At 34.5% G+C, this 26655-nt stretch overlaps 2 protein-coding genes across 6 annotated transcripts in view; one reads left to right on the plus strand and one right to left on the minus strand.

Annotated features, from left to right (window-relative positions):
* Window positions 1–26655, minus strand: part of LOC124148000 — a 261572-nt gene that overhangs the window by 96846 nt on the left and 138071 nt on the right. The window lies entirely within an intron of this gene.
* Window positions 2142–26655, plus strand: part of LOC124147998 — a 434301-nt gene continuing 409787 nt past the window's right edge. For 2 of the 3 annotated variants that reach the window (XM_048398387.1, XM_048398385.1), the window contains exon 1: window positions 2145–2538. The gene's annotated coding sequence lies outside the window, so the exon portion shown is untranslated. Of the gene's footprint in view, window positions 2539–26655 lie in introns of all 3 variants that reach the window. The other variant, XM_048398395.1, reaches the window with a different exon arrangement.

Below are 26655 nucleotides of genomic sequence, written 5' to 3' on the forward strand. Positions count from 1 at the left end.
CATATTAAATTTACAAAAAGTATAAAAAACACATAAAATTTAATTCAATTAAATTCACCAAATTACATTGGATTAAATGCTAGTTGTAATATTTGAAACTTACCACATATACTTTTATATGAGTGTTTAAACGATACTGATGATTGTTGTGTTTTCAATCATTATTTAGAATTATTAAAGAAATCAATCTGTCATATGGTTTAATCGTAATTGTAAATTATACATAAGAAATACAATTCGAAATATTACCTGTTGATCGTTAGCAGAAAATATTGAATACAACGTAAAAATAGTACGACTTTATTATGACCATCCACGCATGTTGCAGAGATTACTTATCAAGAAAGCTCTTTCGTTACTACGTGCAGAAGGTTACAGTTATGTGTTGTAATATTGCATTTGGATATATTTAGAGGTAAAGTATAAATTGAAAATCACCTTGTTTCTCCTAACGTATAATTTCAAATATTTCTTCAAAGTCCTTCTCTTAAGTGAACCAAGCATTTTATACGTCCCATTTTAGTCATCATTGTTTAGTAACTGTTGTTATTCACAGAATCATGCTTTTAAGCACATACGCACATGCAAACTGAGATTTTAACCAAACTAGCAAGTTTATGAAATATACATCAATGTAGATAAAAGAGTATTCATAACTACCCCAAATCGAACACATGTAACGTATCATGATTAAAATATTATCTGTTACAGTAAAGCAGAACAACACTGTGGGACAATTACAATGTATATGTCTACACATATAAACAAGGCCAATAAATTTGAGATGGCATCAATTTAATTTTTAACAATGTGTTTCGATGTTCTGATCATTATTATACCAAATCATAATACCGTAACATAGTGCGATTAATGTTATGGTATACGTGTAATAAATAAACAGTTAACAATAAACTCCATAAATGGTGTGTGCATAAACATCAAGAGATAATCTAACATATTTCATGAACGTTTCACTATTTGATAGTGATTCCTAAACACAGGCTCATGTTAGAGTCGGATTCGTACAATGGGCAATGGATGGCAGAGCTTTCATATGAAAATATAAAATATTTCGTCGTATTTATTTAGATATACCTATGGTACAAATGTACGCTCATATCTACTTTCAGCTGAGTACTGATTATATGTCTGTTTACATAGTACGCTTAATACATATAACTCTGTGTGTGTGTGTGTGTGTGTGTGTGTGTGTGTGTGTGTGTGTGTGTGTGTGTGTGTGTGTGTGTGTGTGTGTGTGTGTGTGTGTGTGTGTGTGTGTGTGTGTGTGTGTGTGTGTGTGTGTGTGTGTGTGAAATTCATGAATTGTGGGAATACTCGCCATATAAATAAACTAGTCATGCACAAACTACAATTTCAGACCCATTTCCATATTATTTAAACATATAAAACCACATTAAACGTATATACTGGAGTAAATAAACCAGTTCTAAAGTATTTACAAAATACAATGACCGATATATGATCAGTTATTTCGTGTTTCCATATCTTTACCTGTCCAATTTATCGACGTTTTGATTTAAGTAAATCCTTGAAAAATGTTCTATAAATGCAAGTTGGATGAGACAAAATTCAGTATTCACTAATACTTTCAATCAGATAATTCAAAGTGTTTTTGGCCGACACATATACATAAATAAAGACCGTATTATAAGAGAGGTACAAACGTGACCGTTATTTACTGCGTTTAAAATTATATGAACGTTACCTCACTGATTAGTATGTATTTCTTTTTTTAAGAAAACGTAAATGATCAAATATTTCCCTTGAAATCAATATAATTTTAGCATGTTGAAATAGTGCGCGCCTTAATTTATACAGAGGACAGACTCTGAAAGAATTTTTTTCATATAATATAGGTGATATGAGCCTTCATCTCTCATTCAAATATCATTTAAGTTTTCATATTATGGACATAATACCATCCTACCATAAAAAAAACACTGTAAGTCTTGGTATATTGACAATGCAGAGCATTGTTGATTTGTACACACGTTTGTTATAAAGATGTTGGAATTGCTATGATACACAGGAAGGGGATGTTCGTATGTAATAGTAGGTTCACTTCCATCCAAGAAAGAGTTCAGCATGTATTTAATGGATACAAATTATCATACCGATCTGCAGTTTATATATTTGATCATAAGGCATACATTTTTAAAGACAAAGAGTATTTCTGCAGAAATCAACCTTTTCCGTATTAATATCCTTCTCATGCGTATCACTGGTCAAATATCTGGTAAAGCATAACACAGAGCATGTTTTAAGTCACTTCGTTCAACACATGCATAAAACCATCGGCAAAAGTAAAATGTCATCGTTTATATAATTTGCAACTGTCGTCAAACTTACTAGATTTTTCAGATAGCGTTACATGCAACTATAAATAGATATTCATACCAACTCCCAACTCTATTTCACCTATGAAACCCAATTACTTAAATCTGACATACACATGTCACGTGACCAACGCCAGGGTCATGGTCACCTGGATCGATGACGGAGGTCCGACAGTTGTCTGTAAGTCATTCAATTGCATATTTCACGAGTATATTTCATTGAATGTACATGTAGACGCTGGAAAATAACAATGTGTGTAATTAAGGTTTATCTTTTACAATCCACGTTCCACTTGTTACACTTGGTAAAACGAAGCATGCACATCTAAATAAAACCTAAACATCTGAAGATGGAGATTTTGTTCAAGGTTGATAGGAGGGGTTTAATATGTAAATGTGAGATTTTAAAGAGCAGCATTTCGCTTATTACTATTATTTCAATTTTTCTTCGCTTAGATGAACTTAAAGTGAAACAGTTTAATTTTTTGGAAATGCTTCAGTATGTACTTGGATGGTTATATATGAACATCGTCAAGTTAAGGCCGGCTGTCAAGCTTGAATCTATCTAAGCATAGTGCAGACATATTCCTAGCAATGCTATCGCACATGCACACAATATATAGATTTAGGAACTTTTATTGCGTTTGGTTTAAAGTCCAGATGCAGCCATTCGAATAAAGCGTCGTTTAACATAATTTGGTTATGATCAGCTTCAAAATAGAAAAATAGTTTTCAGCGTTGCACCTTCTCATATTCTTACGTTGACCATTTTTTAGTTCCACATACCTTTATTTATTCCAACTTATGCATTTATTAAACGTATGTCAAGGTCTTTTGACCATTGCTTGGTTTCGATGGTCATGACATTACAAACATGTATGCACCGAGTCGATCACAAAAAAGCATGTTGCAAGTGTTAAATCATTAATCACACATTAATATCACCACTACTTCATCAGTTAAACATGATGCTTGGAAGACACTTCAGGTGTTTAATGTGCCGATAAGAATACCGTATTAACGTGCATATTCTGAAAAAATAGTCACCCGTTCTTTTTATCAATATTGTTGTTTGTAAGCTCTTTACTTGGGTTATGTTCGCATAAGAAAATAATTGATCGATGATCACATTACTTTTGATCCTCATATTAATACGTTCTTCTTATTTATCATATATGACAGTAGTGTTATGATAAGGCATCTACCCTTGTGTTTATGCTGTGCTGTGAGCAAGGGAATTCATGTAATCTTGATAGCCTCCTGCATCACTTTTAAATGTACATCACATCCTAAGTGTAGTTGATTATTATACGTCCTCGTATGTATTATAACTAGAAAATGGGTGGTTGATAAATCATACACTGACTGCACGTTTTCTGGTTTAAAACAAGATATTATGATGAAAAGTGTTTTCACATTCTATAGGCATTTGTTCATGTGTTTCAACGTATTATGTGATCGTTGTTCTTCAGTATATTGCTCACTAATAAGTAACACGTGCATAGGAAATGTTCAGCATCACTCATGGTACAGCCTAATACAGCAAGAACACACTGGATACGAATACTGATTCCAATTACTTCAACAACAGGTGCCACAGGAATGAGTTCATAGTTGTTCGTCGGACCATGGTCATGTTCTTATTCTGTTCCTGTGTTACTGCAGCGACCTGTTCCAACAATACTGGTGGGTCTTTGTAGTTTAGCCGGTTACATCCGACCTAAGAAATGGTATCTGTTTTTGTGTTAGAAATGTGATAAATAGTGTTACATTTCTATTGTCTGTCAGTAAATATCAATGTTTACTGAAAGCAATAGATATATATATGTTTATGTATATATAATATCAATGTTTACTGAAAGTAATAGACATATTACAACAACTTAATTTGTTTTGTTTTTATATTAATATGACTGAGTAATATGTTTAAGCTATATAAGCATATATATGAGGATTTTCTGACACGTCTGCTTTATAACGGGCGGTCTGTATTGTACTATTTTCATCGATATGATCTGCTGTTAAGAACGTCAACGTAAATGCCACGTGTAAAAGGTTATAGTACACCAAAGACATTGTGCAAGTCGTTGGAAAAAAGTAATCTGACCAATTTGCAAAACCAACAGATACCTTATGAAGACGAAATGCAAATTGGGTATTAAGCGAACAATAATAGTTTAAACAATCATTACATACCAGTTATTATATCTACTGACAACAAAAGGCAACTAGAACAGTATCTCACACAACATGTATTTATATATAATCGTTACGTGTATAAATATGGCATAAACGTGATACTTCTCGTATTGAATTACACCACAGGCAAGCGAATTTATGTACAGGCTTCATATTCATGTAGGCGCTGACCTTATCGACAACAAACAAATTTTGAAAAATATTAACATCATCGAAGGTTAGTTATTTCTTTCTGTTTTTTCTTTTGTTTCTTCGATTGATTGTTCGTGGATATGATGCACCAACTAACATGGCCTCTAAATATCAGTGTACAAATCCTTATGATTGTGGGTTCGAATCCCGGCTCGCCCCGATTATGTTTCTAGGTTTGTCAGCACAATACCTGTGGATTTCACAGCTATGGTAAACGTCTAAGACCTCCATCACTTTCCTCACAAATTGAGCTGAGACGCTGTGATACAGCTGGAATACTGTTCAAAGCGGTGTTAAACCAAACTCACTCACTTACTCACACACACCAAATATCGAATTTCAAGAAAGGTTACAAATTAAACCTGACCCTTCATAATTAATTAACATAGAACTACCCCTCGGGGTGTTTGGCTTGAGAGGTCACGAGGAGCGGGTGGTCTCACCTTGTTGAGTGTATGTCCTTGTACCTCGACGGTTTTGGGCGTTGAACACTCTATCAACCAATGGTTTGCCTGGTCCAGATGGTATCATTTTCAGACTGCCGTGATAAAGTAAGAACTTGCTACATGGCGTACAATATCCACTCGTATACTCACTAGCTTGATATTATATTGTTTTCTTTACTGAAAGTCCTTTCTCCAAAAGTTACGAAGTGAGGTGAGGTGATTACGATTAACATGGTGTTCAAGATCGCTGCACTGTCTGTCTGTTTGTACTAGTCCGGATTTATAATATAATTGTATATTGTTTGCCAACTGGGATACAATGACACAGCTTAATATGATGGAAACCCCACTCAGATGCAGCACACAGACTTCGAGCCGACCAATCCTTGTTTATCCTCTATAAATGCCTAACGCCAGGAAGGGTATATACTATATTTTAGCCCCTTTTAGTATAACTAGGCCAGAGGATCGAACACTGTTCCTCGATTCTCCGTGCAGACGATCCATCTCCTGCACCACGAAGACGATCCAAAAGAATAGAAACATGTAATATTTTGTTCATGTTGAATTTGAATATTAATATATATGATTACCATGATGGCATGTCCTCAGTGGAAATGTTACGATATGAGTGAAAACTGAAATTTGGTAAATACAGATACACATTTCCTATGCCATCATACACTGACAACTTGGACTTGTTGAACGATAAGGTGAAGATGATACACATGTGGAGGACTCATGACTCATCAGGGCAAAATTATGTCCGAGACAATTCCCTATTTTGACTTGTTCCATGTGCATGTGACTGGTGACCGGCGGGGCAGGATATGCTCACCTTTTCGCGAACGCTTGGTTTGATCACTTTGTGATAGAGATTTATAGACACATGCAAATGAGATGGTCAGTATCGTACAATAGACTCTGCTTTTAGCAGAGACTTCTTATTAATATGGAAAGGGTTTTGTCGCTTTTATTAACACATTACTTGGGGAATTATCAAAGTTAATAAATTCCGAATGAGCTCTGTCAGACATCAGATTGTTTTGTTCGAAATATGAAGTCCACATAAACAGTAATGTTTGGTACCGCTACTCCGGGAATAAAAAAGGGCTTCGTATATCCTATATTTCGCTGAATCCAAATTTGTTATGTCAGGTAGATAACACTGATTAAATCCTATAAATATCACAAATTCGTTTTTCTGATTACATGATTAATACATCATGACAATGTTAGGTTTAATTTGAAGACGAATTGCACATTGAAACTTCTAAAAATCATCAGAGGAGCTGAAATATATGATTGTTTTTGTTTGTTTTTCACACTTCACTTATCAATGTTCCATCGATATCCCGACGGTCTGTACACACCTGTAACCCAAGAGAGTTATAATGGTATACCGGTCTAAACATTTTCATGAATGACAGATTTGATCATATATATTTTCCTCATATAACCAGCATATATTATTTGAAAATAATAAAGAGATAAGAGTTAATGCTGATTAAATTAGTAACAATTATTGTTATTGTCATTTTTGTCCGTCAATCTGTCATCATTTATTTCATCTGTAGAGAAGTTAGTAATCAGATACAAGGTATATACTTGCACGACGTATTCACGTTTAAAAACGAAATTACAATGTACGGACAATACAGACTGATATTTGTTTCAACAAATACTTAACAACCACTGTTTGACATAGTTAGACACACACGTTTCAATGTCAGATGGAGCACACACAATGCGTCCTAGAGTCCTAGAGTTGGGTGTGATCCACACACACACACACACACACACACACACACACACACACACACACACACACACACACACACACACACACACACACACACACACACACACACACACACACACACACACACGGTTTAGTGTGTCAGATAGGACCATTAGGTGGTCCACAAACGCGATGTGGTGTGTCAGATAAGACGGGGAGGTGGTCCACACACACACACACACACACACACACACACACACACACACACACACACACACACACACACACACACACACACACACACACACACACACACACACACACACACACACACATACATACATACAACTGTAGCTATCACATGCTGTTAAATTGAGAAAGCATGCAGTACTAGATGTTCATCATGTCATCCACTAGTTGCTTGTTCATGAAAGGAGACTTTCATTTATTCCGTGCACAATGTGTCATTTATTCACCCTGGTGTTTTCTTTTAACTCTCCCTGGGCGCACAAGGGCGGGTAACTCTAACTACAGTTCCGCTGCATGAAGATATGTTTAATGAATCATGGTGTAAAAACAAGTTACAGTTGGACAAATTGAGAAAAGGATATATATCTCTTGTGTTAAATAATGAGAGTCGATAACACTGCGAAGCAATAATGAGATACGTGTTTTGTGTACATCCAGTGTTATCCGACAAATTTATATGCACTTAAAGTCAAGTCTACTTTTGGACATATTTATCACACAATATAACTATGAGAGGTGTGTATGTATGTTGATTGGGAGGGGGGGATCTTTTCTATTTTATCTTTGTACAAAAATAATGTTTTTAAGAAAAACACCTTGACAATGCATTTTTTCGATAAACTGGGTAATATAGATCAATATGTCAGAAATAACTTAATAACATCATCCGAACGTCAATATTTAAAATGTCTACTCTTCATCAGACAAATGACTGAAACATTCATCAACAGTGGCAGTTAGTTTGTGTTGGCCAGAGACGTGGTGCCATTCTCATCGCATATTACCTAAAAGAAAACACGGCCTATAATAAGCATGAGACCTAAGATCATTCATACTGCAGAACAAAGCCTATCGGCAGTTGGCCTCTGTTGGGCACACGTTCAATTAAGGGCATAAGATTATTAAATTCGGTTTGTTTTAAACATATTTAATAACAATGGTAGTCTGTCTGACAGTCTCAAACAATAGTTTGCTTTAGTATATACTGATAAGAGTGAGTTTCTAACTGCTTTTAAAACTATAATCGCTATTCAACACTTTGAGAATTTTGTTAATATATATCGGTTAAATATATATCAGTTATTCAACTACAAGCTGTGATGTACGAATGAACACACGTTGAAGTCGTATCTAGTTTAACAAATTTATTCAGAAGAAAAACATTTGTTTCTTCTTGCAGCCCGCGTTTTCTTTTAACCAAACACATCAGTCGCGTACACGACAAGGGCAGGTAACTCTAAAACATAGTTCAATAAATGGATCACATCTTTGACTAACCGGAATAACAGTGCAACTGTTTTTATTCAAAAGGGGTACGAACAAATTAATTCCCTTTACACATTAATAGTGATAGGAAGTATAGAGAGAAATTCATAAGAGTAATGTCGTGATGGTCTGTTGTATACAATGTACTGAATAATATTGTAATTATGTCTTAATAAACGTGGTCGACAAACTGTCACCACCAGTGATTTGAACCATTAATGATAAATTATAATGCTACTGTTGCAAAACAGGTGTTCCTTATTAATGAATGTGCTGATTCAATATTCAGCAAATGTCGGAAATATTCATGTTTTACGAAAGTCATAGTTTCTTCACGCCCAGTCAAAGTGCAGTCATGAAATAAACATTTTGGAAAATAACATTCTGATTTGTTACATTTCTGCCTTTTTTAGAGACTGTGTACGTCTTCAGTATGTTTGAATTTCATTTTCCTTCCAACTACGAGGTGTGTTTTTTTCTTTCATTAAAGTCCATGAACCAAATAACACATAATACAACCAGTGTGGGTTAAAACAAGTAAAAAATCTATTTGTTATCGCTTACGTATTTAACAAAACAATCCCTTGATCCTCACCCTCTACCCACACCAAACACCCTCCCCCTTCCACCTCCTACCCCCACCCGCCAATGTTTGCCAAGTGTCTCGGGAGTAGGAATATATTCTGCCGACAATCCTTATAAACAGTAATCCCCTGTTATTAAATATGTTATAGTACGTTCGTTAAGTAGATCAAATCATGAATATATAGTAGAAACCGGTAGAGGTTGCTTTCAGAACTTTTGGCAGTGGCCTCGAATGAGACTAGCAGAAGGCGGCTGGGTCATAAAGGTCAGCCTGACCATGCCCTGCTGCAGCGCGAGACAGGGGAACAGCAAAGTTCATCACAGACACACCTTGTCTGTTTTAAGCAGTAATGTGAATATAGCCGATCAGACATGGTACATTAAGAGGCGCATTCACATGTTGATTTATACAGATTTCACAAATTTATTTTACCCCATTGATGTTTGTTTTCAATATAGCACCAATAAAGCATACGTAGAATGTACAATACATACTCAGTCTGCAATCGGAGCAGGGTTATAACTTATGTTGTTCACCTTAACATCAAAGTATTTTATAAATAAAAGCGAAACAAACATTTCTATAATCATCAGAAATAGCTAATAGAAGCAGAGTCCATTGTACCATTATGACTATCTATCTATATATATATATATATATATATATATATATATATATATATATAATGATGATGCCAGATGTTCGCACATAAAATACTTCATTGGAGGAAATAAAAGTAATCACTTTCATCTTAAGTGGTTTATGTATGTTCATTTTCCTTACCATCTTACTGCTTATTAATCGACCATATACAAGCTATGAACATTTAACAGTGGGATGCATATTTTGTCAAGAATAATAATTCGCGTACTAATAACGACTTACGAGAGTAATAATTCGCGTACTAATAACGACTTACGAGAGGCATATTATTTGGAAAAAATATATTTTATATATCTTAATCATAGTCACTGCATGAGATAATCGCAGGCTTAAAGGTGACACACAGGTAAATATGTGTGAGGGCTAATCGTCGAGGTTCGAGAAACAGTTTTAAGGATTAACATTTGTTTCCAGTTTCATCGATATTTCGAGTTTTCGAGCTGCAGTATCAATCAATCAATCATTTTTTTCAAACACCATGTGTCATGTGTGTAGAAAACGTTATGGGAACAAACACATTCGATAACTGTAGATGGTGTAGTTGTTTTATCGGCTGAAGACGACACACTCAGCTTTAAAAATGAAACTATGAATATACACGTGTGACTATATGTCTTCTAATTAACTGCAAACCGCTCAGAGTGTATAGTATTTATACAGTGCACAAGAGTAACGCCGCGCGTAAAAACATGTCACAGATATATAAGTCTCTTATTTTAACATAATACGTCCCTCGCTGGGATATGGGAGATGCATGACATGCTTATGACATAGTCAGAATCGTTCAGTGGACTCTGCCTTTAGTAGATATTTCTTATTAATATGGAAAGGGGTTTTTCGCTTCTGTGTACTATTGGGGACTGATGTAGCATCCTATTATCGGTAAGATCGTCGTCAGTGTGATTCAACTTGATTTTCACCCCTAGTGTTGGTTCCAATAAAACCAGCAGTAAGACTACACTAATCAGCTAACGGTGACACCTACAGGTAAACCTTTACTGGCGTCAGTTAAGATTTACTAGGTCACGAATATGGCGTGTGCTAAACTGAGTAAGCATTTTCTTTCTATCTATACCACGAGTGATATTTTTGGTACATATGTATGGATGCATCAGTCCAAGTCACAACTTATGTATTACAAACAGCACTGTGGTACATGAGCCATATCTGCTCAACCACAACGTGGCCATTTATACCACCTATATTTGGTTCATTGTCCTTTTAAAAACATACTGCTGTCATTTGCGTTTATGATTAATTTTGAAAAGGAAATCAGTCTTCGTTCTATCTTGATTACGATACTTATATGGGGTATTAATGACAACAGTTGCAGTTATTATTTTTTAATCTAAAAAAGATGGAAGTGAAAGGTATTGTGTTGACAAATGGTTATGTGTTTATTCATCACTTAATAAAGGCAGGCCACAGGTTACAATTAACCATCTTCTAGGGTGAGGAAATATAGCATCATGATAGAGATTTCCTCAATCACATTGCTTGATATACATATAGTGATAATTGCTGGATTTCAGTTTTAGTTGACATGAGAAGATTATAGTTGTGTCTTGTTGGGAAGTGTGATCATGCCTGGAATATACAAAGTTCTCGATGTATCATAGATACCACACATAAGCAAAACATGCGATTCATCTTCAACATATGTATTATGAAATCATACGCCCATGCCTTGTAAACGATTTATGTTATGACACCGATATTTGGAAAGTGTGAGCACGAGTATCTAACGTCTTGCCTGTTTAATAACAAATACAGTAATAAACATGCCCCATTTTCAGCTAATATTTACGACTCAGATTAGTATGTTGAAGGATGCTACCTTCCCCTGAGCATACTTTGCATCATAATGACTTCCAATTTGTTCATATTAAGTATTTAAGTTTTCAAATCAACATTTTAGTATCACAATATATTCGTCCAAATGTCACTGTACAGTTTCAGATCATTGTTAGCTTTATAATGACTAGAGTATAATCAATTATTGAATAGAAATTTTAAAACCAGTATTGTTTGAACATTACCTCTGTGTGGGTATATGTATATGTCCTGTGGTTAACTGATTAAATGGTTACGGACTTATTCAACACAAATACCTACAAATTTCATATGGTAACTATGACCATTGCATCCATGATATATGTACATGTATAGGCCCTGTTGTTCAGGTGCTAAGTAGTCACATCGAATATTTTGCCCTACTTCTATGACAAAGAATATTATACTGTACTATAAATCTTTACGTGCGGTAATAGTCAAAATATTCGGTCACACTAAAATTCTTCATTTTTAATAATTAGTTTTTGTAAGGAAGGGTATTTACATTGTCAATAATTACAAAATACTTAATCAATGACAAGTAAAATGTGATGCGTTATTCGCCATTTCGCGAACACCTGGTGTCATGACTAACTGACAGTGATTCATAAACATGTCGTCGGACTGTTACCAAGGACTTCTGTTAGCATAGATTTCTTATGATAATGGAAAGGGTTTGACTCCTTTTTTGTATTATGACATAACCCCATCACATTACAAAGATCATTTCATTTCATCTGTATGATATAGTGCAGTCTGTGTCATCAGGATTAGTAGTAGTAGTTTGTTTGTTTGTTTGTTGTTTAACGCCGCACTCAGCAATATTCCCGCTATATGACGGCGGTCTGTATATAATCAATTCTGGACCAGACAATCCAGTGATTGAGATCATGAGCATCGATCCACGCAATTGGGATACGATGACATGCATATGCATCAGCCAAGTCAGCGAGCCTGACCACCCGATCCCATCAGTCGCCTCTTACGTCAAGCATAGTCACCTTTGGTTGCTGAAGACCTATTCTACCCCGGATCTTCAGGGGTCTAGTAGTAGTAGTAGTAGTAGTAGTAGTAGTAGTAGTAGTAGTAGTAGTAGTAGGCTCATCATCTGCTCAGGGCCGTTGCCCCTTCTACACGCAGCCCAGGCAGCGAATGGGACTTTTCCCAGGAAGCGCTGCCTAGTCAAACCCACCGACAACTTTTCGGAGAATGTGAAAACTCCCCAATACTGCAACCTTCTGGAGGTACTCTCCCAGTGTCAGTCAACAGATTGGGAGGTACCAAATTATTATTATTATTATTATTATTATTATTATTATTATTGACAAAAGATAATTATTCCTAAACATATATTGAAGCGAACATGTAAACAATGACTGGCTCAAGTTTAATAATATAGATGTAGATGCATTGTCCTAATTCTGAGCTTGTCCCAGAAAACATTATTTCTTTTGTACATTCTGAATAGCAACCAGCTTGCGTTGATCTGGACAAATATGTCCTATCACCACCTGATACAAATCTGGATACTAACACGCCAGCTTACTTGCTGTAAATAACATTGAGTCAGTGGCGTCAAAGGTGTCATTTTAATAGTCTTTCACATACATGTATATATATTTGCAAGTATACATCGATTCAGTATACCTGTTTATTACTTCTACGTGTGAGATTATTAGGCCTTGAAGTATGCAGCAGCAAATATGATAACATAACATTGGATAAGGAACACAGGAAAATATATTGTGTAGACTATGTACATTCAAATTACATCATAGCAATATATGGTATATGTTTCCATATACGGTTTAACCAGTGCCATGCCAAATGTTTCCTGAGGGTAACCAGATATTTAAAGACTTAGCTAGAGTATCAAAACAGAACTTAAGGCGTATGTTTTCAATACAGCAATATGGTGAAGGTACATGCCCTTTCATATGTTCCATATTCCTGCCAGATATAAGCATATGATAACACTGTCATCTGGAACGTTCTATTACACTGTCCCTTTCATACGATGAATAGTAATATTGTCTTCATTCTCTGCATGTAATCAACATTAACAACTCACCTGTCTATAATATAAGATATACATCATTATTACCCGATTTTCTTGAGATAGACATGACACGACGATTGCTCTATCTATGATATATGATAAACATTATTATTGCCAGTATTTCTTATATATTATGTACACTACTGCTATCATTTTCTCTGATTCATGATTCATGGGATAGCATCATGATAATCTGGATGCTTCAAATATCAGGATAATCACATAATTCAGGGGGAATTATCAGTATTAGTGTACAGAATGTATACGAAATCCTTGCATAATATGCATATATGCCAGGTTATGATCCATAGCATAACTACCTTCCATGTGTTATGCTGTTTCGAAAAGATAACCCTAACATCACCCTTTGACATGTGATTAATAACTCTATTGCCTCTATTCTTTAATGTAATGGATTCCTTGCAGTATATGTAGTGCAGACTTCAGTAGTACAGTCTGATTCGTAGAATATCATCTGCGTTCCGTATTAAATGTGCAAGGATTTCAAATGATTATGAAAAGGATTTGTCTTGTATTGTTATTTTGTATTGTATTGTTGTTTATACAGCAAGGTTACGTAGGCATTCGGCCCATTTCACAGCAGTTGTTCAGCAAAATTAAGATTACTGTAATTGAAATTTACATAGGTAGTTATGTCCTTAATGGCATAGACTTATTAATATACATTGTCAAATTTCTGATGATATTAAATTTATCACTTGACATCAAGACATTGAATTTACGTGGGAAGTTTCACCGTGCATGCAAACAGGAAAATATATTCATCCTCAACAAAACCTTCTTTACAAACATGTCCAAATCTTTCGTTTCTTGGAACCTTTTATATATCTGCCCGCCTCAATTTGTAGTTGGTGAGAACTTAACTCGATTTGTTTACCTTACTATATTTTGTTTATGTTATAACCGTCAATACGGTCTAAAGTTCGTCGTTTTTCCTTATATGGCATATTTCGTCTGTCACAGAAACTAGTACAATGATGTAATATATAGTAACTATATATAGATTTAAATATATATTTCTAATATGAACCATAATACCCCCATATTTATTTCTTTGACATTGTTATAACCGAAATGATGCCTTCCAGTACGACATATTTGAAGTGATATACCCCGTGGGCACACATTGAAAGCAGTACATATCGTCACTTGTTCAGCAGGCATGACATACTCTTTAAATGAGGGAAAGGTTCTACTCTAACATTACAAAGAAATCATGTATGTGCACTGTTATATATGAAACAAACATTTCTTCATATTGACATAGGGGCGGTAGGGTTTGCTTGGTGGTTAAAGCGTTGTCTTGTCACGTCGATGTCCTAGGTTCGATTCTCATATGTGAAGCCCGTTTCTGATGACTCCTTTCTTGATGTGGATGAAATGTTGAAACAGGAACTTCGTGAAACCCCACTCACTCATGATCACTCACACCATTAAAATCTGAATATGTAGAATAATCAAACCTATAGTTTTCTATCTTCGTTATATGGAATGGTAATTTGTAATTGGGTTGCATACTCCCCAGGGAGCTGAGAGGGAAAATTGACAATGGACTTATGTCACAAAGTACATGGTCCTGTGTACCTCGCACAGGTCACAAATCAGGTGAAGTTAAGCTACGTTGTTCGCGGAGAGTAGTTTGATGGTCATTCGGCAGCTTCACTCTGGGAGTGTCTGGGGAGCCTTCGGTCTTGCCCCACACTGAAGTAAATGTAAGCAAATGTAGGGTCTCCTTTGGTAATTTCGAAATATGCCTCTGTTCACTCATTAGTGAATGGGTACCCGGTAGGATGAGGTAGTCTCTTAACCTTTTAGCGCATCACAGGCAACTTGGGTTGTATACAAAATGCGTGCACACTGATCCATTGACCGGGGTAATAATGTAGCACTTTAAACATGTCTAATAAAATGCGCAATATAATCAGCCCTTGGCATAGCAATGGAAGGGCTGAAATAAAACACCCAATTTCCAAATAATCAGATTGTTGGATTGTTTGTGGATACATGTCTGCTTGCGTGTCTGTGTGTATGGAAGGTGGTGTGGGGTGTGTTGGGGGTTAAAGGTATGTATCGGTCTCTGTACAATAGCCTATGCCTTCCCACACTGTTCATAACGTTTAACTTCGAAATATGAATTACCTAAGTAACACTGAGATCACAACCTTACGTCATATATTTCTATTTAAAATATCAAAACATATTTCCATGAACAATATTTAGAATAGGTACCTACCTACCTTTACAGCTTTAATGCAAACCATCATATGGTGTAATGGCGTCACTGGCTCACTTTACTAAATCAATCTCTAAATTTAATAACAAAGGTTAAGTAGAAGCTGAATAGTTTACAATCTTCATAACAATAATATATATAACTGAAACTGATATAAAGAAGATGATGGACTAACGTGGACTTTATTATTTTATGATATATTACATGTACACCGAGTGAACATTTACCTCATTTGTATGAAGTTGAGAAAGGCTCAAGAAAATGTAGATAAAAAGACGTGACACATGCACAGATGGGACACCTGTTCGTATGTGTACATTGCACATGCACATACAGCACAACGACAATGGCAGTTGTTAAACCATGCAACAAGACACTATTAAAACAGCAAATCTGATGTCATTCACCGCTAGTGTGTCTCTTGTAAGTAATGGTCTCTTCGAATGTGAATGTTTTATTTTATCTAATATCTTATCGATATCAACATCTAGAAATAAATACAACCACAACACATGTAAAAGCATTTTAATTTATGAACGATTTGAACATAGATACATTACAATAAACGTATTATTCAGTGGTTGTTACAAATGATCAACAAAGTAAATAAGCGAATAGAGAAATGACTTATAATTACAACAAAGAATATTCATAATGTCATGTAAACTGACTAACTAATACATTTGGAAAACATTAATGTGTTGATGTTATGTGTTGTATTTGTTTTGGAGAGATGTTAATTTTGCTGGAGTATACCTCTTTCATGAAGTACAAGTACTGCATTAATACTCTATGAAGTACAAAAATATTTATTGAGTGAATTACTGGTGAAGTACAAGTATATATGCTGCATAAATATTGGTGAAGTAAAGGTATATATACTGCATAATTATTGGTGAAGCACATGTATATATACTGCATAAATATTGGTGAAGTACAGGTATATATACTGCATGAATATTGGTGAAGTACAAGAATATATACTGCATGAATATTGGTGAAGTACAAGTATATATGTTGCATAATTATTGGTGAAGTAAAGGTATAAATACTGCATGAATTATTGATGAAATACAAGTATATATACTGCATGCATTATTTGTGAAATACAAGTATATATACTGCATGAATTGTGGAGGTGGAGTTTAAAGTAACGTGCTACATTAATTATAGCTGGAGTAGGAAGTTACGTTCTACATTAAGTATAGGCAGAGAGGGAAGTTGTAAATTATTACAGGTGGAGTTGAGTTTACTTAGTGTATAGGTTATAGATGATGTACGAAATTACGTACTAGATGCATCATAGGTGAAGTGCAAATTTAATCAGTGCATGGATTATAGATTGAGTACGCATGTATGTGTTGCTTGAAGTATATATTACTATATAAGGTAAGGAACATTGGCATTCATATCATTAAGAAACTTTAACTAAAACGTTTAACTTTACATTCGTATCAAAACGTTGGAGAAACTGTTAATCCCAGTTTTATTTCTTCAACTTGACTGTCTACCTGCAAGTAGGTAATACTATGATACAGTGTGAAAGTATGTGAATTAACTATCAATAACTATATTGATTTTATCAAATTCGTCAGACGTTGTATCTAAATTTATAAAATTAGTATCTACCATTTACCCACATCGTATTCCTTTTCTATTTTTCATTTCATCTTCAATGAATATAATCATTTATTTGGGTGTCTAATATTCTTTATTATTGTTCCGTGTATGATAAACCTGTATACATTCTTTATTATCTTTCAAATTCTAAAGAATTTTGGAGATCGTTATTGAACTGTGCTACATGCATTGTCGTATTTAGAAATGATATAAAAATATTAAAAAGAAAGGAACTATGCATGTACAAAGCTGTATATCTGTGTCTATTTAAGAACAGTGTCCACGATGGAGACAAAAGATACATAGGGATTTTCAACATCCAATTGTTATCCACTCACATCTACAGATATATGAACTTGAATGCCCCTTAGCAGTGGACCCTGTTTTTTACTTATGTTGAATCGTGGATAATTAGGTTTCGCACATAAATCATTTCCGTATTATTCACATTCTGTGCGAAAGAGAAGAATAATGCACTTGAATAATTAGAAGACTACATGACATATAACATTGATGACAAAACAATGCTCAGCAAATACAAATTCAATTAGTTTTCTCACTTAAGTGGTTAAGATATCGTAAGCACGAATAATATTTTCAGTTATATATACAAAATTGAGTATATATTCATATTTTTCCTAAATATCTCCAATACACCTGCTTTAGTCACGTTATGATTTTAGCCGCGTATCCTCATCTAGACATTTGTGAGATATACGTTATTCCTTGTATAGGGCGTGAACACTTTATATACATAGTATTTTCGAAACACATGGAGAAGTATAGCAACGTTCGCATACGCATTTCTACATTGCTTAATTAGATCATTACCAGTGCAATACACAACGATTTATTAATGTACCATTTTCTGATTTAAACAATAGTTTTAACTGTGATGTGTCCTCAGCAAATGCAAGACCACCTAGAAATGGAAACGAAAATTCGTGAGATCACGATTCCAAGCTGATTTATATCAATTAACTCACACTGCTACATGCTGAACTGACACAATCTTATCTGGTTAGATAGATAGACAAAATTGTCATACGCTTCGATGGTCGGCATTGTTTTTGATAAAGGCTGCAAAGGATTTATTTTATTTTACCTATTTTTTTACATTTTCAAATAGCTTTAAACACTTATGTTGCAATTTCTTTCACAATAATTACGAAATAGCATTATTCTGGGTTTTTTCGATTGCTAAAGAATGCACAATCTCGCACATTTCTCAACCACCAGCCCACATAGCCGGAACTACTTTGCATAATAATATTCCGCGCAAGGAGACATGGAAAGTAGTTCAAGGGCGCTGTGCATACCTTCTTGTCATTTGCATATTTTCCAGACATGCGACTCGTTGCGTTTCGAGCCAAGTCGATTGCTTTTTTGTTACCAGTTACTCCCCTTTGATAACAATAATGTTAAGACTACAGCACAATGTGCGTTGACCGATGTTTCAGGCTATTCAAGCCGGCGAACTCGCAGCATGCCAGAAAATAGGGTCCACAGTTCGGCAAATAGAATTCAAAATGGCGCAGCCTAACAAGAAAAATCATTTATGTCTAAATAAAAATTACCCCCTTATAGCATCAGATCTCTGCAGACTCCGCTCGCTTCTTGTCTTTCAAGGTTTCGAAGTTCGTTGTAGTGCTAGAAAAATTGCCTTTTCATCCGAATTACATTGAAGATTCACCAACTGGACTTAGAAATGTAAGTTGAATTTACTTGTGAAATGACCTTTTGACAGAAAATTTAATATACACCGGTATTTGGTTTTGGGATGATGGTCGTTGATTTCACGGCATATTTATCAGTTGCAATCCACTGTGACGACGCATGGTGTTCTTTGAAGCACTCGATCTATTCCCGTACCAAAAATCCCAAGTGTAACCGTTTCTGTTGAATAAACGGGTAATAGCAGTGAAATTAGCCATGTTTACAGGAAAAGTTATTGACATATGTTTGAAATTGTCAACGCAATATATAAGTTAGTATATTCTATTAAAAGACTGCTTCTTGTATTTAGTATAGCTGTGCTATATCACGTCAATAATCAAAGAGTGTTTGTAATGGAATAAATCGTTTGGATCGCATTAGGAGCATGGTATAAACATTATTGCATGGTGACGGGGGCATGTTTTATATGTACGATTCGTCGTGCATTTCTAGCAATGAAAATATTTGTTAAAACACGACTTTGCATAAATTATAATTTATTAACCTCGCATCCTTCTCGAAGGTTGTGGAAAACTGGCCACTTTTCATCGACTTTTGTCACTGGTGAATCAAAAGATAAATTCAACATGTGAAGTAATTCCAGAATTACTACGTTCGCTTGCAAATGTTACATTCATATTTACGATAACCATGTATATAAACCATTTCAATAGCAACTGGAAACTCTTTGCATTACCTTCTTTTTAACCATATTTATAATCTTGATTTGTCTTACCTTCATAAACCTGCAATGCAAGAATACTTGTAAAAGGAACTTTATTCGTTTGAAAGAACGATAGATTGGCTTTGGAAATTGTGATCTATGTTTCTATAGCAAACGATCCGTGTGCCTTTAGGAGTTACGATAAAAATGATAGAGAAGGTTTACTGAAATTGAAAGGAAATAAGTTCACAGATCTAATTCTGCTATTTCAGCCTTGTCATTGATATGTTCAAAGAAAAAGCAATTCTTAAAGAAAACAAGGCAACAAAATACATTTGTACACAAACAGGGACCGGCACCAATTAATTAGCACACTTTGTTTAATCTCGAAAGTTATACGAAATGTTAATAACAAGTATGTAGAATGTGAACCAATTCACAATAAATAAAATGATATTTATATGAAAATAACACACACACACACACACACACACACACACACACACACACACACACACACACACACACACACACACACACACACACACACACACGCACGCACGCACGCACGCACGCACGCAGACACACATATAGATATATATAGATATATAGATATATAGATATTTCACTTTACCATCTATTTGAAGGATTGTGTCAAAATGAAGGTTCAAAACCAACAGGAGTCTTCATCCTTTGAAGATTTATAGTGACAAAATATTTAACGATTGTCAAATGATTACTGCCCCAAGTATAGCTATAATTTTAAAGAACTTATTCCGACCATACAGAATAAAACAGACTTACCCTTAAGATGTAACAGTGGAAACAACAGCTACATGGATTGCATTTATGACACAGGTACCTACATTTTAAAGTCTTATCAAATAATATCGCCATGCGATGGCAATGTTTAGTTTGTTTGTAATGGTATAAAGCTGGGTATGTTATGAGGGAACTTCTCACTGCTACGTCCCACATGACATGTATGATAAGTTTACATGATCAATCCTTAATATATACAATATCTTGAAATACATATTTGTTCACATTGGGCAGCTAGAGAAGTATGAACTTACAGTAGATGACATGACATCTATCTTGTAATCAAAAATGTTTATACACAGTTACCACATAGTTCAACAAATTTGATACAGGGGAAAATACGATAATCTAGAAATAAACCTAATATACTCTTATTTTGCTCGCTTTGACGATTAATACAACAACGCACAGTTTACCTTCCTGGAAGTGATTCAAATAACAACTGGAATATGACTACGACGGGGTAATGGTGTAAACTCTGCATAATTAGGAACAGTGACATTCTGTGCAACTTTCTTGTTCCGTGTCATGCCTTTATATAGTGAAGTCTTTATTTTACTTATGACAGCTTGGACATAACATTAAAGAATAGCGCTTATGTCCCTTATATCTTTGAAAAGAGGATATGATATAGCTTTATTTTCCCTATGCCCCGGACCAGAGGATATAGTAAAGCTTTTATTTCCGCGATAAGACGGACCTGATGGTGTGCAACAACTGCAATTTCCTTTATAATATCTAGAACATATATACAGGACGTGTTTACCATATGTATTGTGAAAATGGACATTAGTTGCTAACGGTTAAGTTAGGATGGCTATGTATTGTTTAGAAAGATATGAAACGAAACTTTGATGATATTGTATAAGCATGTGATCTGCAATTGCCTACATGTTTCAAACATTGTAATTTAATATGTGAAAACTCCATTGCATTAACACCGAATTAGATTTACCTTATGAAAGAGACTAAGTACAATAATTCAGTAAAAGGGATAAATGCGGTGTAACCGCATTATTGCTTGTGGTGCAAATGTATACTAAAACTGTTCATTTATATACTTTACAGATACACCGAGTGTATCGATATGTCAGAGTTGACCAATCAATATGTTTCGTTGTTTGATTTTCTACTCTATTGCAATCTATCTTCATATAAGTTCGTGTATGCACCAACGCCATACACTGATGAAAGTAATACCATCAGGGTGCAAAACTGGTGCAAAACCGAAGAAAACTGAACGTATCCCACGTCTGCATGTAACCCATTAATAGGTGACCGCAGTCATGCCCAAATGTAATGTTGAAATGCGATGTCTTCCGGAGATTTAATGTTGTCTTGAAATGAATTGTTCTCGAAACAAGAACACACAGGGCAGTAAGTTTATGTGGTGTTTATCATCAATAGTAAGTCGTGATCAACCTGAGTTTAACAATATATCAGTAATTCATTTCGCAAGACATTATTCGGGTTAAGTCCGTACCTTAAGCAATGTATCCAGTCTGATTGCAATTGCATGATAAAGTCAGACTATGAGATGAGCCGATATGTCATGTGATATGAATAAACGATATCTTGAATCTATATACGCTTCTCAATACAATCATTTATAGTTTGGCACTTTGCTCTTTTATTACCAACCCTCTTCAGATTATAAAATTTAGAACAAAATCAATCTGTTTTGTAAAGCTATCTCAAAGTCAAAGCATCTAAACTTTCTTTTTAATTATTATGTATCTTCATGTTTAAAGGAAGATTCAAATCAACACATTTAATTTTTGTATGTTTCTTTGAATTGATTCACCATTGCTCAAGTACAGTGAATATGAATAGTGCCTGACACAAAAAAGTCACATTAGCCAACAAAATCGCAAATGTAAGTAAGTCTAGCTCCGTTGTGACCTACATATATGTATACCCCTTACAGCATTGCATTCAATGAGGTTATTGTGTTAGGTTGTAATCATAAAACAATGCAATGGTTACATGTGGTATTATGTCGCGAAGGAAAGTTATATATAAGAGACAGTTTAAAAGTTCCTTCTCACAATCTTGCCGTAGTTGTCACCTCAACTGTAGTCTAAGAAATGCGCCTACACTTTCCAAGTGGTATTTATTAATGATATACGTTTGTGTACAGAAGGAGTTTGAAATAAAATTGTTTTGCGAACTCCCTTCATTTGACAATTCTTTGTGAAGTTTATTAGCAAATCTAATCGGACTGCTATTCTTTAGACATTCATTTATTTCATTAAGTTAACCAGTGCTTACTTAGTATCATGTGGTCATAAATGGTCTTACGATACAAAACTAGTTACTATGTCAATATTGAAGAAGAAATCTTTCTAAAAAATCTTCAATTATAAATCATGTAAAAGGCACATGTCACTGGGGAGAAGTCTAGTTGACTACAATATATTTTAAAACATGTATTTTAAACCAGAAGAAATATGAGATACCAAACCTGGGTGAAAGGAGTTGTACATATATTGGTGTAAATACATTGACTAATGGCACGTGAAATTGTTTCAAACACTATTTCTTTTTTACCGTGCACACTTATTGATAAGCAATAGTGGCTATTTACACTATAATATAAGCTGACATTTGCATTTGTTCAACCAAGAAGAATGCCAGGAATGAAACTCCAACGAAAATGCCCAACACTTACCTCAGAGGGTTTAAGGCAGATGACAATACTAAAACTGTCAGTCAAACATAAACTGCGAGACATTAAAATATGCTGTATCGTTTGTAATTATGCGATAAGGTTCTCTTAATTATAAAACATATTTTCATTACGATTTTGTAGTGATGTAACACGTTGTAACATATTATGTTTCTTGTTTGTACAGGTGTGTGTAACAATGCAAAGAGGAACATAGAAAATGCAAGAATGTCTTGACATTGTTGTTTTCAGATTGCTCAGGGTTTAGTTTGTACAATGAAAACAAAAATATTCAATTCAAAACTTATATTATCGGTCTATTTATTAAAGAAATTTTCAATGCATACATTTGTGAAAGTTTGACCGTGGATATTATGATTAGCATGCAATATAAGTATTCAACTTTCACCTTGTTTTGTTGAGATAATTAAATGTATGTTACGTATGTATTCCAATGATTGTCTAGAAGCAAAGCGTATGAGAACAGTTCTTTGAATAATCCATAAACAAGCAAGTAAAATTATCAGAATAATTAGGAAAGCAAAATAAAGGTAAATTCATATACAGAAATGGTTTACAATGCTACTCTCAAATGGTCTTTTGATTTTCAAATCATTTGTTAATTATTTGTGATCATTTGTAAAAGCGGTGCAAAATGTTGTGTTTGTTTATTCGTTGGTTTTAACATATCACTTTTGGGCTCTCATATATAAATATCAAATATATTCATGTCAGCAAATGGTGTTGGACAAGTATAATACACATTTGGGTTATTTTAGACACGATGCTTTCACGAAAAACAATTACACAAACGTGTATTTCAGAATAGTTTTTGCTTGTTATCTAATAACATGAATGGTAACGGAGTTGACTTTCTTTCAAGTAATATTACGTCTTTTCCTCAGTTTATGACATTAAAATAACTCAGTTACGATTTAGTCCGTTTGATTATAAAACCAACACTAATAATTATTTCCAGAATTAGAATATAATTGTTAAAGTTGATTTACACTTGATAACTAATACTCAGTACCTGATGCCATGGTCATTTGGCTATGGCATCATGTCATGTTATGGTAAATAAATAGTTGTTTGGCTAGCACTGTCAAAGCAGGAGTAACATGCCATCGATGATCAACACACACATATGTTTAACATGGCATAAAGTGTTGTACCGAGTAATATAACATGGACTAACGAGTGACACAACACAGAAATATATCAGAAATAACAGAATAATGGGTTATATATCCTAGTATAATGTCTCATAATGAACTAATATATCTTTACCATTTTTGTATATATCTAGTGAATATTCTATATGTTTTGAAAACAATGCAGGATAATTAAACAAATATCATGAAAAATAATCAAGTTCGTTAAATTTAAAGAAGCATTTTTTTTCCAAAACTAACTAGTAACTTGACCTACCAACTTTTCAAACTCGTATAGTTTTCTCTGTAACCCTTTGAGGTACGTTTTACCCATGTATCCACAATAACAATTCCAGGGGTGAGAAGATTCGACCTGTGATTCTGTGTTTTATATAAGTATTTGACAATGCTACTTGTGTCCTGATAATTAAGAAAGACCGTGTTAAAGTCGATGTGGACATTAGATTTAATTGGCTATGCTGCTTACAATTAAGACAAACATGTACAAATCTTCATTCCACGCCCCTTTGCTATCTGAGCCTAAAATATTAAATATATTAAAATTAACCTGTAAGACAGAGATTATAGCGTCTATGGGCAAATGTCAACAGGCATCTATGGTTTTTTGTGCTGTGGTGCATGTGTGCATGAACGTGTGAGCGCGCGTGTGTGTGCTTTAAATCAGAGAAAACGACGTATCATTAGCTATAAAATAGTAATGTTAAACTGTTAATGCTTTAGACCTGATAGCTGCATGTTGCAATATCAACAAACACGTGTACAGTAGGTAAATGTATTTATTATGTTAGTATGAACTATATGGTGTTGGAAATATATTTACTGTAAATATATTATGACCAGAGATGGATTCAATATCTCAATATAGAATGTACTAAAAAAACGCGATATTTATTGTTCTCTACGATTATAAATACCTTTCACTCAATCTGTTTTTGAAAGTAAAATAGACTTTGTATTAATATGCATGTACCTGTGTCTTAAACTCGGTAACTGTTAACTCATTTCATACAACATGAACAATATCGCACTGACAATAATGCAAAATATACATACAAAATATCATTAAGTGGACCCCAAATATGAATCCTTTGTATGTACATAATAATGTGAGCCTGTGAAACTATAGGCTGAGGAATACATTACAGATACTCGTTTTTTGATGGAAATAAGTAAGATATATATTACTTGATAGTAGTACCACATAGTGTACCTGGGTGTGTAGGCTAATCTCAAACACAAGGCAAAGAGAGTGAATTTGTAACCCACTACTACTCCTGTTGTAGTTAATGACACACACAGGACTGATTCTCAGTATGAAGTGGTTGTCATCCAGGCAAGTAGTGTCCATACATCACAACCATTATGTACACCCAATCCACATATAAGTCAGCTGACGATGTTGTCGGAATCGTACAATGAACTATGATTTCTTGTCATTATGGAAAGGTTTTCGTCGCTTCTATTTACGGCACTCATTTGGCTCTGTGTGTATTTATTCTGCTTACTATAAAATCAACATAAATATCTGTGGACAAACAAAAAAGCAAAAACTAAGGATGATAATCTCAGTAATGGCTGCTTTATCGAAAGGATTAAAACTTGAACCTTTCATGTACAAGAAATAGATCCGTGGTCCATATGAAGTAAAATATTGATATACGAGATCTTATTAATTGCTAATAACTATATGGAAGAGATGATGACAAAGTGAAATTATTGCTAAATGAAAAACTGTAAAGAATGTGTGGTAGGAGTAGTAGTAGTAGTAGAAGTAGAAGTAGTAGTAGTAGTAGTAGTAGTAGTAGTAGAAGTAGTAGTAGTAATAGTAGTAGTAGTAGTAGTAGTAGAAGTAGTAGCAGAAGTAGTAGTAATAGTAGAAGTAGTAGTAGTAGTAGTAGTAGTAGTAGTAGTAGTAGTAGTAGTAGTGGTGGTAGTAGTAGTAGTAGTAGTGGTGGTGATTGTGATGGTGGTGGTGGAAGTGATGGTAGCAGTAGTGGTGGTGGAGATAGCGATAGTGACAGTGGTAGCGGTCGTCGTCGTGGTCGTCGTAGTGGTAGTGGCACTGGTGGTAATAGTGATAGTGCTAGTATTATGTTGTACAGAGGAAACTTAAAACGTCAACGATAATCCGCCAAAACAGATTCC

Source organism: Haliotis rufescens, unplaced genomic scaffold, assembly GCF_023055435.1.
Source record: "Haliotis rufescens isolate VD_foot unplaced genomic scaffold, xgHalRufe1.0.p SCAF_18, whole genome shotgun sequence".
Taxonomy (NCBI): Eukaryota; Metazoa; Mollusca; class Gastropoda; order Lepetellida; family Haliotidae; genus Haliotis; species Haliotis rufescens.